The following is a 13,838-nucleotide window of genomic DNA, read 5'->3' on the forward strand; positions in this document are numbered from 1 at the left end:
CAGGTTTTCAATTTCACCTGGCTTGTTGGTTCTTCCAAGTGTCCTTATGTCCTCCCCCGCCCCCATGGCTGCTCTAGCTGGCCATCACCATTCTCAAAGTCCCTCCTTGTCTTCTATTTCCCAGAGAAACTAGGGGCAACCTGGAGGGAAATACTTAAATTTCTGCCTGCAAACATATCCGAATCCATTCTTTTTTAAAAGAATTTATTTACTCGTGCGAGACACACACAGAGAGAGGCAGAAACAGGCAGGGGGAGAAGCAGGCTCCATGCAGGGAGCCCGACGTGGGACACGATCCTGGGTCTCCAGGATCATGCCCTGGGACGAAGGCGGGGGCCAAACCGCTGAGCCACCCAGGGATCCCCCGGAATCCATTCTTACCTCTACTTACTCTAGGGCAATGAAAGAGGAAGCTTCTCTCTTCTTGTCCAAGGTGAATCCCTTCTTTTTTTTTTTTTTTTTTAAGATTTTATTTATTCATAGGCACACAGAGAGAGGGGCCGAGACACAGACAGAGGGAGAAGCAGGCGCTATGCAGGGAGCCTGATGTGGGACTCGATCTCGGGTCTCCAGGATCACACCCCAGGCTGCAGGCGGCGCTAAACCGCTGCGCCACCGGGGAATCCCTTCTGATCCCAGCTCTAGCACACTCCCTTGGGGCCCTCATTCCACCACGTTTTAGGGATAGCTATTGGATGTACTGGGTACTCTTCTATGTACCCCCCCCCCCGGGGTGGGGGGGAACTGCAGCAAGCAAAACAGGCAAAACTTACTTTTGCCTTCAAGGAGCTTACATTCTCCAAGAAGCAGAAGATAATGACCAAATAAGTGAAATCTGTAGTACATTAGGTAGCAGTAGGAGCTATGGAAGGCAATGAAACGGAGGGGGATACAGTGTGTAAGGTGTCATCAGAGATGGTCTCAATGAAGTGGTGACATCTGAGTGAACTGAAGGGGATGAGGGAGTGAATCATCTGGCTATCTTAGGGAAGAACGTTCTAGGCAGAGGTGGACTATAAACGCAGAGGTTGCGAGGTGGAAACACACTTGCCATTTAAAAAAAGATTTTATTTATTCGTGAGAGACACACAGAGAGGCAGAGACATAGGCAGAGGGAGAAGCAGGCTCCCTGTAGGGACCCCGATGGGACTTCATCCTAGGACCCCAGGATCATGACGAGAGCCAAAGGCAGCTGCTCAACCACTGAACCACCCAGGTGCTCCACACTTACCATTTTTGAGGAAGAAGAAGAAGGTCAGTGTGGCTGGAGTGAAGAAAGTGATGTGGGAGGTGAGGTCAATGAGAGAAGGCAGGGATTGCACCATATAGGGCCCTAAGGCCCTTCCACTTTTACTCTGAGATGGGAGGTATGGAGACATTTTGAGCAGAGGATGGACATGGATCTAACTTCTGTTTTAACAGAATCCTTCCAGCTGATATATGAGAACACATCTGAAAAGAGCCAGAGTAGAAGCAGGAGACCACTTAGGGTATCACAAAAATTATCTGGTGAGAGATGATAGTGTCAGTGTGATAGGTAGCAGGAGGGGTGGTAAGGAGTGGTTGGCTTCTGGGTGTATCTGGAATGTAGAGCCAGTAAGGTTTTTTGATGGATGAGGTGGTGTGAGAGAAAGGGAGGAATTTTTGAACATTAACTGAGAAAGTGGGTTGGGGGAGAGGAAAGGAGCTTGGCTTAATACATATTAAGTTTGAGGTGCCTGTTAGGCATGTCAGGATGTCAAGAAAGCAGTTGTATGTCCAAGTTTGGCAGGGTCTGGGTTGCAGATACAGACTTGAGAGTCGTCAGCATATGGCTGTTATTTAAAGCCACGAGATTAGGGGAGGTCACTAAGGCAGGACAAGTAGGGATGTGCCAGGACTGAATCCTGAAGCTCTCCGCCATTAGATGGCTTTAGAATGGAGTAGGAACCATCGGAGAGACATAAATGGTTATGATGAAGTAGAGAAGAAAAAAACCTGAGGGATGGTGGTGTGCTGTAAGCCCAGAGAAGGAAACGTACAGTGGAGGAAAGATCAGTTATGTCAAATGCTGTATATGGATTAGGTCACATGAATCTGGGGATTGATTTACACGGGTGTTGGTGGCCTTGACAAGAATGGTTTTGGTGGAGTGGTGAGGTGAGAAAGTCTGTGGACGGGCTCAAGGATGGGAGGAGAGGGGTGGGGTACAGTGTGGACAACTCTTTGGAGGAGTTTTGTGGTAAAGGAAGGAGAGAGACTGGGTGGGAAGTAAAAGAAATGAGGTCAAGAAAAATTTTTATTTAAAAATTATATTTTTATGTAAAAGATGTATATATATGTGTGTGTGTATATATATGTTTATATGTGTTTATAATGAGAGAGGGGGCATGTGTGCCCCAAGAGCATGGGCAGGGGTGGGGAGAGGGAGAAGCAGGCTCCCTGCTGAGCAGGGAGCCAGATGCAGGACTGAATCTCATGAATCCAAGATCATGACCCGAGCTGAAGGCAGATGCTCAACCAACTGAGCCCCCCAGGTGCCCCAAGAAAAATTTTTAAATGGAAAAAACAACTATGCTTGTATGCTAAGGAGAAAAGCCAGTGGAGATGGAACATTGGTGATGTGGGGGAGAGAGGAGGAGAGCCTGAGCGATGTCCTTGAAGTGGTGAGAAAGGAGGGGATCCAGTACAGGCCAGGACACTAAGCATTCATCCAAAGCGAGAAGAGAGGAGGCACCATATTTGGGCCCAGATGCAGGGAGGAGGTTGCATGTGATGGAAGTGGGGCACACTCCCCCCACCCCCCATGGCCTCTTTGTGTTCGTGAATTAGGAAGCAAAGTCAGCTGAGAATAGGGATGAAGTAGGAGGGGACATTTAAAGAGAGAGGAGGAGTTATAAACTAGTCATCTAGGGTGGTTGGTTCTCACTTGAGTCTGTAGCAGAATCGTAAGCTGGTTAAAGGCCTGGTGAAAGTTTCTGATCCTAGAGGTCTGGGGTGGGCTGGAGAACTTGCATTTCTTTCTTTCTTTTCTTTTCTTTTCTTTCTTTCTTTCTTTCTTTCTTTCTTTCTTTCTTTCTTTCTTTCTTTCTTTCTTTCTTTCTTTTCTTTCTTCTTTCTTTCAAGATTTTATTTATTTATTCATGAGAGACAGAGAAAGAGGTAGAGACACAGGCTGAGGGAGAAGCAGGCTCCGTGTGGGGAACTTGATGTGGGACTTGATCCCAGGACTCCAGGATCATGACCTGAGCTGAAGGCAGATGCTCAGCCGCTGAGCAGAACTTGCATTTCTGACAGGTTTCTGGGTGACAGCCGTCTAAGAAGCATGGTGCCAGCAAACGGCACAGTGGACAGACTATGGAAATACAGCGGGGCTGTCAGCATCAAGGGCCCATGTGAGGTTCAAGTCCTGGATTGACAATGTCTCTAGTGTTCTTTCTCTTCATGTTCACAGTCGCTGTCACAGGCCTGTGTCTTTAAAATTTTCATTTTCTACTGACTTTCCCTTCACCATATAATAGTCTCCAAATTGTTCTCCTTTGAGTAGATTCCTTTTTTTTCTTTAAAGATTTTATTTATTTATTCATGAGGGACATACAGAGAGAGGCAGAGACACAGGCAGAGGGAGAAGCAGGCTCCATGCAGGGAGCCCGATGTGGGACTCGATCCCGGGACTCCGGGATCATGCCCTGAGCCGAAGGCAGATGCTCAATTGCTGAGCCACCTAGGCGTCCCATGTTTGAGTAGATTCTAGTCCTTTCCTCTTCACAGGTCTCTTGGAAGAGTCGTGCTTGCCTTATTTCCCCACCTCCCTGTCCTGGCAACACCCACTTGTCTTCTATCCCTCAGATGTCAGAAAACCTCCCTCCCCTGGGCATTAGGATCTCCTGTGTACAATCCCAGTGGGTCTGTTTAGTTATAATCAGTGACTGGAAATCACTGCAAATTTGGTACCTCCCACTATTTCCTCCTTGAAATCCTCTTGTACTTTGGGTTTCAGGATATAATGCTTTTTCTGGTTTTCCCCCTGCCAGCTCCTTCTTCCTCTTCTAGTCTATTTTATAGCATGGTGGTCGTCATATGAGCAGGTTGTGGATTTCCTGATGTGACTTCTGATTCCTTCTTATTCGCTTTGAGGCCTGAAACATTGATTATCTGTTTCTTTACATGTGGGAAAATGAGGTTCGTAGGAGTACCTGCCCCACAGAGTGGGTTGATTGAAGGATTGAATGAGTTATTAATACACGTGAAAAAACTTACAGCAATTACTGGCATCTAGTGAGCGCACGAGAAGATCACTCTGACCTGCTACTCATCCATCAGCTGGTACTCGTGTGGACCCCGTGATGCCAAAACCTGTCGTTTCAGGTAGACCTCATTCCTGAGCACCACTCATTATCCACCTGCCTTTGACATGCCTTTGGACACCCCGTCAGCATCTTACCCTCAACACATCCACACCTTCACTCCATCATTCCCTGTTCAGTTTGCTCCCATTCCTTCATTCCCAACATCTGCGGATGGCGTCACCTATCCAGTTTTCTAGCTAGACATTTGCTGGTTTCCAACTTTTCCCCTCCCTTAATTCTTACAGAGGGATTATTATCTTAGTCTACCAACTCAGAGATGCAGGAAACATCTTTTTTTTTTCCCTGTAATATACCTACATTGCTACTGGGAGTGGTGGACACTTAGTTTCAGATGGCTGATGGAGTCACTCCTCCTTTCCTCAGTGATTGCCTGAATCTTGGGAGAATGTCCCATATGTATTTGCCAGAGCACTAGAGGAAGTGGCCCTTGTTCTAAAATAGCGAGCCAAGTATCCACTGAGATGTCTCTTGCCTGATTTCTGCCTGCATGGTTTCCTTAGGTCTGGTGTATCTCAGCTACCAACTTCCAGGTCACTCTTGGGCACATAGGAATCATTCTGGGGTAGCAAGAGAATGTGACCCTTTCCAAGGTTTCCAATTGCCTCCGAAATAGGTTATCCTCTGTAGTCATTTATCCTGAAGTCCCTGAGGGCAGAACCCACCAACATCTGTACTCCCATTTCTTCCTCTCTGGCTCTTGTCTGCTGGGGATAATGCCAGTGGGAGGTCTGGCTTCACCCATGAGATTGCCCTGCATCTTTGGTACAGGGTTTTGAGTCCTTTTTGTTTTATCAAGGGCCCAGGCAATTGAAATACAAAAGCTGGAAGTGGCTTCCCATTATTTCCCCTGGTTTTTGCCGTCTCATCCCTTTACTGAGGCATACACGCAAAAGCTTCGCTGCTTAAAGTGGGACTGTGTGGAGAAAGGGAAGCAAAAAAAAAAATCCCATTTAGAAATATTATCTCATCACTTTCCCTACATCTGCTAGGGACCGTATCTTTTTGATTTTATCTCTTTCGTTTCCCTAAGGAGTGTGGTAAATCTAGTGTGTTTTGATGCATGTGCTATATATAGTTGGGGTTCTTCTCAAGCTCAAATTCCTTCTCCAAATATCCGATGCCTTCTTGGCTTCAGGTCTTTCAGCTGGTATGGCCCCAGCTGGTCCCTTCATGGTCTTCAAGTTAGTTTAGGGGGGCCTTTTTATGGGGGGCCTGCCTGAGATTGGGCTGTATGATTTTTGGCACCTTGATAGAGAGGATACAGGAAAGCCAGCATTTAAAAGTTGTTAAGCGGTTTTCAGTGTTTCTAGTGAGAGATGGGCTTCAATTCATCCTGGGGTTGACCAAATCTTTGCTTTGGGAAAATGACTATGAAGTGTTATTTAGTTTTCTCAGTGTAAATAAAGCAAGTATTTACCACAGGGCTGAGAGGGATGTTAAGTCTGGTGGAATCAGAATTGTGTTCTTACCTCTGGAGTTTTAAGTGGGGAGAGAGGAATTTCTTTGTCCTCAGTTTTTTTTTTTTTTTAAAGATTTATTTATATGAGAGACAGAGATCGTAGTGAGGAGGAGTGGGAGGGAGACAAGTAGACTCCTCACTGAGTAGGGACCCTCCCCTCTGCTCCCCCCCCAGCCCCCCGCTAATGTGGTTCTCGATTCCAGGACCTTGAGATCATGACCTGGGCCGAGACCAAGAGCCAAAAGCTTAACCAACTGAGCCACCCCAGCATCGCTCTTTGCCCTGAGTTGTGAGTGTTCTGTGCAGAACACTTGCTGGTTGTGGCCCAGCAGGTGTTTACAGAAACGGGGGAGCAAGACAAAGGGTACTGGGGAGGACAGGAAGTGCTAGAGGTGAGAAGAAACTGGGTGGACAAGGAGCATCCTACAGACGTATTGATGTCCCACACAGTGGGCAAATATGGTCATTGCTCAATGTACCGAGTTGGCATGTGTTATGACGGTGTGAGTGGCTGGTTAGGGCTAGAGGCATACCACGCCCTTGCGGGGGAGGGCGTGTTGGTGTTCCTCTGAAGGATGTGAACTTCCACTGTCAGTTGTGCTGAGGCAGGAAGTAAAGAATGTGGGGGGTTGGGGTGCCTCAGCCTAGCGGTAAGAAGAAAATTTCCCCTCCTTGGGCCTTACCACACTATGTTTTAGGCTCAGAGGTGTTGGTGTACTCAGAGCATTCCTGGGGCTGGAGTTGAGGGTGGCTGAGAGGTGTGCCCTGAAGGGCCCTCTTGTTTTGCCTCCTTTTCATGAGTTCAGCCACTGCTGAGGGGCAGTGGCTCAGACAGCCATGGTTCCTGTCCACTGTCCAGCCCAGCTCTGTCCAACAGAACTTCCTGTAAGGATGGAGATGATTTCTGCTCCGTCCAGTGGGTGAGCCAGGAGTCACCCCTGCTGTCGAGTACCTGAAATGTCACTGGTGTGACTGAGGAACCGAACATTTAATTTACTTGAATGTAATTCCTTTAAGTTTCCATCTAAGTAGCCACCCGAGGTGAGTGGCTGCCATGGTGGACAGCTCAAGTCTAAATGGCAGGAGGCTACAAAGGCCAGAGCTGTGATGACAGCTGTCGTCATCTTAGGACACGGAGGACACTGAGAGGCTGAGTCATCCGCACATGAGGGGTGGAGCTGCCCCAGAAGGCCCTACAGCAAGAGGGGGGAGTGTCCTGACTGTGTCAGGGCTCATGCCCAGCAACTTAGTGGCTCAAAACAACACAGTCTACACGTCAGAAATCCCGTGGGATCAGCTGGTTCTCTGGCCGGTATCTCACAAGGCCAAAATTAAGGTGTAGGTGGGGCTGGCTCTTATCTGGAGACTCAGGGCAAAAATCCACTTCCAAACCCATTTAGGCTGTTGGCCAAATCTGCATCCTTACAGCTGTAGGTATGAGGTCCCTGTTGCCTTGCTGGCTGCTAGTTGGGATCTGCTATCTGCTCCCGGACGCTGCCCACATTCCTTCCCAAGCGGCCAGCAGTGGCATGTTGAATCTCCCTTGTGCTTCAGATCCCTCTGGTTTCTTCTTTTTTCTCTTCTGCCACTAGCCAGAGAACATTCTCTGCTTTTGAAAGGCTCATGTGATTATGGTAGGCCTCTGTGTATTACTCTCTCTCTCTGTTTTGGGGGGTGGGGAGAAGGTAGAGGTAAAAGAGAGAGAATCTTAAGAGGGGGGTTAATCTTAATCGACATGGGGCTTGATCTCACAACTCTGAGATTGTGACCTGAGCCAAAAAAAAAAAAAAAAAAAAAATCAAGAGTCGGATGTTTCATGGACTGAGCTATCCAGGCACCCTAATAACATCCCTCTTTTAAGATCTACTGTGCCATATAACATAACACAGTCATGAGGATGACGTCTTGTCTCATTTACAGACTCCAGAGATTAGGAGGTAGGGAATCTTGGGAGGCTGTTTTTAGAATTCTACCACACCCACTTTTTGATATGATTCTTATATTATCTATTTTTCTCGAACCAGTCTCATCTTTCCTCCATCTCTCGGACCTTCTCAAGCAGCTGATGACCTAGCTGCTTGTGAAAACTCCTGACCTTCCCACCTTCAAGTTCTCAAAACTTCTCACTTCCCCTGTCTTCTTTGCCTTCCTCCTCCTTCTAGATCCTTCCCTCTAGGCTAGGACCCTACTGTTTTGCTTTCTTCTTCCTCTTTTTCATTAGTCTTTCTCTGCCTCTAGGAATAATCATCACCAACATACAACCGTGCTCCAGTATCTCCCATCTTAAAAAACAATACAAAACAAAACCAAGCTCTCCTGGACTCCACCTCCCACACTAGTCACAACCAGACATCCTGAAAAGAAGTCCACACTCTGCCATTTACCCTCACTTGCCACAGCAGTCTGGCTTCTGTTACCAGAGCTCCACTGAGCTGCACTTGTTAAAGTCACTGTCTGGTTATCTATTGCTATATCACAAACCACTTCGACATTTAATGGCTTTAAACAATTTTTTTTAACTTTTTAAAAATTTTTATTTATTTATGATAGTCACACAGAGAGAGAGAGAGAGAGAGAGAGGCAGAGACAAAAGCAGGCTCCATGCACCGGGACCCCAATGTGGGATTCGATCCTGGGTCTCCAGGATCGTGCCCTGGGCCAAAGGCAGGCGCTAAACCGCTGCGCCACCCAGGGATCCCGGCTTTAAACAATTTATTAATGTATCTCATGCGGCTGTGGTTGAAGGAAATTCTCACTTGAGGTTTCTTTCTCATGAGGTTGCGGTTGGTAGCAGCTGGGTCTGGAGTCATCCAAAGGCTCAGCTGAGCTGGACATCGAAGACAGTGCACTGACATGACTGGCAATTGATGGTGGCTGTTGGCTGGGAGCTTAGCTGGGTCTGGTGACTGGAGTGCCTACGCATGGCCACTTATGTGACTTAGGCTCTCAGAATGGCAGCTGGGTCTTAAGAGGGAGTGTCCCAAGAGTGAGCATTCCTGGAGAAACAGGTGGAAGCTGCAAGGCTTCTTACGACCTAGCCTTGGAAGTCATGCAGCGTGACTTTTACCATATGCTATTGATCATAAGCAAAACACAGGGCCATGCCGGTTTCAAGGGGAAGGGATTACAATGGGGGGCATGGTTTATAGAGGGGGTCATCTTTGGAGACTAGCTACCAACAACTTGGTCCTCCTCATCTTCTTGACCCCACCTCCTCCTCCTTAGTTTTATTTAATCATTTTACATGACTTTTTTTTTTTCTCCCCTGCCCTTTACTTGACTTCTTAACAGCAGTTGACCTCATTGATTGCTTTTTTTTTTTTTTTAAACTTTTTCTTCTGTGGCTCCACGGACCCCTAGCTTTTTTCCTCCCTCTCTGGCTCCTGTTTAATCTCTTTTGCTTCCCCCAATACTTGAAATATTGGGCTACCTCAGATTCTAGGCCTGGGCTTGATTATTTCTCTATAATGTCTCCCTGCATAGTCTCACTTGTTCCATAATCTGAGCCTACCATCCAAATGTTGATTATCAAGTTTTATCTCTAGCCCTGACTTTACCCCTGTGCCCAGAACTAGGATATCCAGCTATCTTCTTGTCTGGGTGTTGGATGGGCTTTGCAGATTTAATACATCCACTTCTCCACCCCCCTGCTCCCCTAGCCTTTTCTAGCTCAGCAGATGGCATCATCATCCATTCATTGCTCAAGCAAAAACCTAGGGGTCATCCGGGATTCTTTGTCCCCTCCTTCCAACACCTTCACTTCACTTCCATGCAAACCACTAGTAAGCAAGTCTCTGTCCTTTGAGGGCAGGCTTCAACCTATTTCTTTAAATTTATTTAATTTTTATTGCCTAGTAAACTGATGTATTTACAGAGAAAAAAGTATTATATTACTAGGTTTATCGTGTAAAAGCAATCTGTTTCCCCATTCTAAATTCTCATTTCCCAAAGCAATCACTCTCAACTATTTTGGTTAGTTTTTCTGCTATTTACATCTGTATTTTAGAATTCTCATATAGATAGCTATTGATAGCTATTTTCCACTTTTTCAGTTTTAAGTAGTATCTGTTTACTTTCACCCGTGGAAATAGGTTTAGCTTTTTCATATGCCTGCTTCATCCCCCTTCTTGCATCTCCAGGACAGTGTTATCGCAACTTTGGGTTAAAGTTTCATGCTCACCATGGCTTAGTGTTTATATGTTGGTATGACTATGTGAGTGTTGTTTACAGCTCAGCTGGATAATGTGCTATGATTAGAATTCCTTTTTTTCCTCCCTCTAGAGTTAGTACTTGCCATCTTTTTGTTGGGTGTGTGCTTGCTGTTGAGAATTAAAAAATTATTTAAAAATAATTAGAGATTCATGGAAAGTTGCAAAAAAAATAGTATAAAGAGATCTTGTGTACCCTTCACCTGGTTTTCCCCAGTGGTAATATCTTACATAGCTGTAGCACAATGTCCAAATGGGACAACTGATATTAGTAAAATCCACAGACCTTATTCATATTTCACCAGGCCTCTCAGTTTTAACTTTGCATGTACCGAAAGGGTCACCACTTCCCTCTACTTTGCTAGAATTTTTGTCCAAGTTGCCGTAGTGTCTCCTTAGGAATCCTGTAATAGTCCTTCTACTGTTGCCCTTCTCCAATCCATTTCCCACAGAGCAGCAAGAGCGATCTTCTAAAAACATCATTAGGTCAAATCTTTATCACTTCCCTGTTGCCCTTAGAATAAAATCCAAACTTTTCACTGTGACCTGCAAAGCACTAGGGGACCTGGCTCATGCCTGCCTCTTGGGCAACATTGTGTACCACCTCTTTCCTGGGCACCTCGAGCAAGCATACCCATACTGTTCTGCCGCTTAAGTGCACTTCCTGCTGTTCTTGAAAAGGCTGACTTCCCTTCCAGGTATCTACCCAACGGCCCCCTCCTCAGGCTCTCCCTGGGCATCCTAACTGAAGTGTTCTCTTATCACTTCCTACATGGAGATGATCCCAATCTATACTCATCAGACTTATTCATTGGTTTACTTGCCTAATGTAATCTTCTGTACGACAGCATCTGTTTCGTGGGGTAGGAACTTGTCTCTATCATTCACTGCTCTGTTCTCATCCTGCACAGGGTATTATACTTTCTGGCATGGGGTGTTCATTTAGTGAATGTGTGAATGAGTATTGACTGGGTCAGGGACCCTATGATGGGCCCATGTGCTCGGAGGGCTGTTTCATCAACCAGCAGTGGTGAGTTGCCCTAGAAGAGGGGCTAAGGCCTGTCTTCAGACTGAACCCACAATAGATTCCCCTGCCTCTTCCCATGTTTTTCGGGATATAGAAGGAATAAAGTTTCTTTCTTTGTAATCAGCTTATAAAATAGTAGAGTCTGCTATTTGCACTCTTACTTATGACTCCTCCTCTGGGAAGCCCTTTAGCCTCTCAAAGGGTCTACTTATGTATTCCCGTAGCACTTTATAGAGGTTTAATTTACATTTAATGAAATTCACCCATTTTCAATATGTAATTTGATGAGTTTTGACTCACCAAGTGTGCACTCATGAAAGCATTCTAGAAAGTTCCCTTGTGCCTAGGCTGCTGCTGGTGCTGCTTTTTAAAAATTGCAGTAAAATACAACAAAAAATTTATCATTTGAGCCATCTTTAAGGATGTGGTTTGGTGGTGTTAAGTATGGTTCTTAGTGTTGTGCCACCATCACCACCATCTGTCTCCAGAATGTTTTTTATTTTGCAGAACTGAAACGCTATACCCATTAGACACCAACTTCCCATTCCCCCCGTTCTCTCCTTCCCTAGCTCATTAACTACCTACATTCTGTCTCTCTGAATTTGATTTTGGCTGCTGCTTCTTCGTTTTTCCTATTGTGGTAAAAATAATGGTATAAATGTGGTAAAAATGTATAAAATTGACCATATTTAAGTGTATGGTTCAGTAGTGTTAAATAATGGCTTCTTTTTAAGGTGTGTTTAGGTTTAGTTGTGAGTGCAGAGAACTCCAAATAACAGTAGCACAAACATGGGTAGTCCACAGCTGCTGTGACAGCTGTACCAACACTAGGAATCTTGTGCTTTGTCATTTGTAACACATAGCTTCTACCTCATAGTTTAAGGTGGCTGCTTCAGTTCCAGCCCTCAAGTCCACATTCCAGGCAGCATGAAGGTAAACAGGGGTGGGGGGGTGGGGGGGTAGGAAGGCGTGTATTTTCCCTTTAAGAACACTTCATAGAAACGACACATCATTTTGCCCTATGTCCCATGGGAAAGAACTTAACCACATAGGCACATCTTGCTGCAAGAGAGCTGGGAAACATAGTCTTTATTCTGGACCACACATACCAGTTGTAATTTTTGGGTCCTAATGCTGAGAAAGGAAAGGAAGCATGTTGGGGAATAGCCAGCAGTGTCCACTACTACTTCCCCGCCTCAGAACACTGATTACTGCATTGAGATCAGTTCCTCGCTTCTTACCGGGGTGGGGGGTGGGGGTGGGGGCGGTGTCTTTTATCTGTTGGCCCAGAGCCAGGTCCTTGATGTTTGTTACACAAATTAATGAGTCCAGCCCAACCCTGTGATTTTGAACATTAGGGAAGTGAGGTATTGAAGAGTGAAGTGACAAGAGGTCATCCAGTCCAGGTTCCCACCAAATTCAGGAAACTGCTTTCCTGAAGGCGGAGCAGGTGGCCTCCACTGACCATGCCCCCCTGTTGGCCATCCAGGGCCCCTTCTGGCTGTGGAACCACACTTGGCCTCCTTGGAACTCTCCTGCTGGTCCCATGTTGGCCCCTACACCACGTGTGCACATCCCACGCCTTTCCCTGGCTCTAGGCCTTCCTCTGCCGAGCAGAGATGCCTCCTGGTAGTCTTCACAGGACATGCTCTTCCTGAGGAGTGGTGGGGAGCATTAGGGGCCTGAGTTTCCTGAGGCCCAGAGCCCTGGGCAGGAAGGCAGTGGCACCTTTGTCCTGGGTGGAGTGGGAGAGAGCTCATGACTCAACCCACACTTTGCCAGGAGTCTGAAGGCAGGACTCCAGCTCCAACATTTCCTTTTAACCTGTGGTGGCTGCTTTCTCGTGTAAAGACAGACATGCCCTTTGCAGCCCGAAGCTATGAACACAGGGGAGGCTGGAGGATGCAGATCACAGGTCCCCTGGACACCATGTAGATTTATGGGCTGGCTAGTGAAAGAGTCCCTGCGTCTCCTCATGGTGACCTCCTTGCCCTTCTTGAGGGAGACCCTAGATGTTGGAGAGACCCTTCCACTGTGTCCTCTGTCTCCGTGGATGATCTAGTCAGAAATGGTGTAGGAAAGGGCTCTGTTGCTATCGGGCAGGAAGAGTTCCATGCCCCAAGGTTGAACCCTTTGAGGTTGAGGAGGATATGAGAGGGGGTGAGGAGGAGTAGGGAGCAGGTTGATGGGGTGGGGTCTGGGGCATGTGTGCAGGAAGCAGGGCAGACCCCAGCACTCTTTATAATTAGTCATGTCACTGTGGACGTCCCGCAGCCTAACACCTCCTGACTTGCTCAGAGAGGACCTGATGGCTGGTTGTGACCTGCCTCTGAGAGCTCACAGCTCCCCTGGCTCATCACATGGTCTTTTTTGGCTTATATTGTGAGGCCTGATGGCCCAGACTTTAGGTTGTAGGCCCCTTTTTGGCTCCCCCCACCCCTTCCCCTCTTCATTTTTTCTGCCTTCCTAGAGCCCCTGGTTCTCTAATGACTTCTGCGGCTTCCTAAGCCAGCCCTACCCACTGCAGGCCTCTGGTTCTCCTCCCCCAAGTGTGGCTGCAGAGGGCAGCAGCATCTCCACTTGTAGAGCTGTGGCTGCTGAACTCTGGGGGAGCCACACGCCAGGGCCTGACAAAGGCCCCATAGGAGGCTTTGCACAGGTGCCAGGGTCTTACATATTCTCAGAGTTGAGGCTTCACACTGGCTTCCCAGTTCCTTCCAGAAAGTCCTTCCAGCTTTAACTCTTACTATCCCAAGGATGGCAATCAAACTCCTTCCTCCCACCTCCCACAGGCT

General features: G+C 47.0%; 1 long non-coding RNA gene across 14 annotated transcripts in view; it reads left to right on the plus strand.

The window, feature by feature from the left end:
* The window catches only part of LOC144311400 (uncharacterized), a 167,563-nt gene that overhangs the window by 17,469 nt on the left and 136,256 nt on the right, over positions 1-13,838 (plus strand). The window contains exons 5-6 of one of the 14 annotated variants that reach the window (XR_013376947.1): positions 125-433; positions 3,277-3,576. The exons of 12 other annotated variants lie outside the window; for them this stretch is intronic. This is a non-coding gene — a long non-coding RNA (uncharacterized LOC144311400). Of the gene's footprint in view, positions 1-124; positions 434-3,276; positions 3,577-13,838 lie in introns of those variants that run through there. One more of the 14 variants, XR_013376945.1, reaches the window with a different exon arrangement.

This window comes from Canis aureus, chromosome 3 (genome assembly GCF_053574225.1).
Source record: "Canis aureus isolate CA01 chromosome 3, VMU_Caureus_v.1.0, whole genome shotgun sequence".
NCBI lineage: Eukaryota > Metazoa > Chordata > Mammalia > Carnivora > Canidae > Canis > Canis aureus.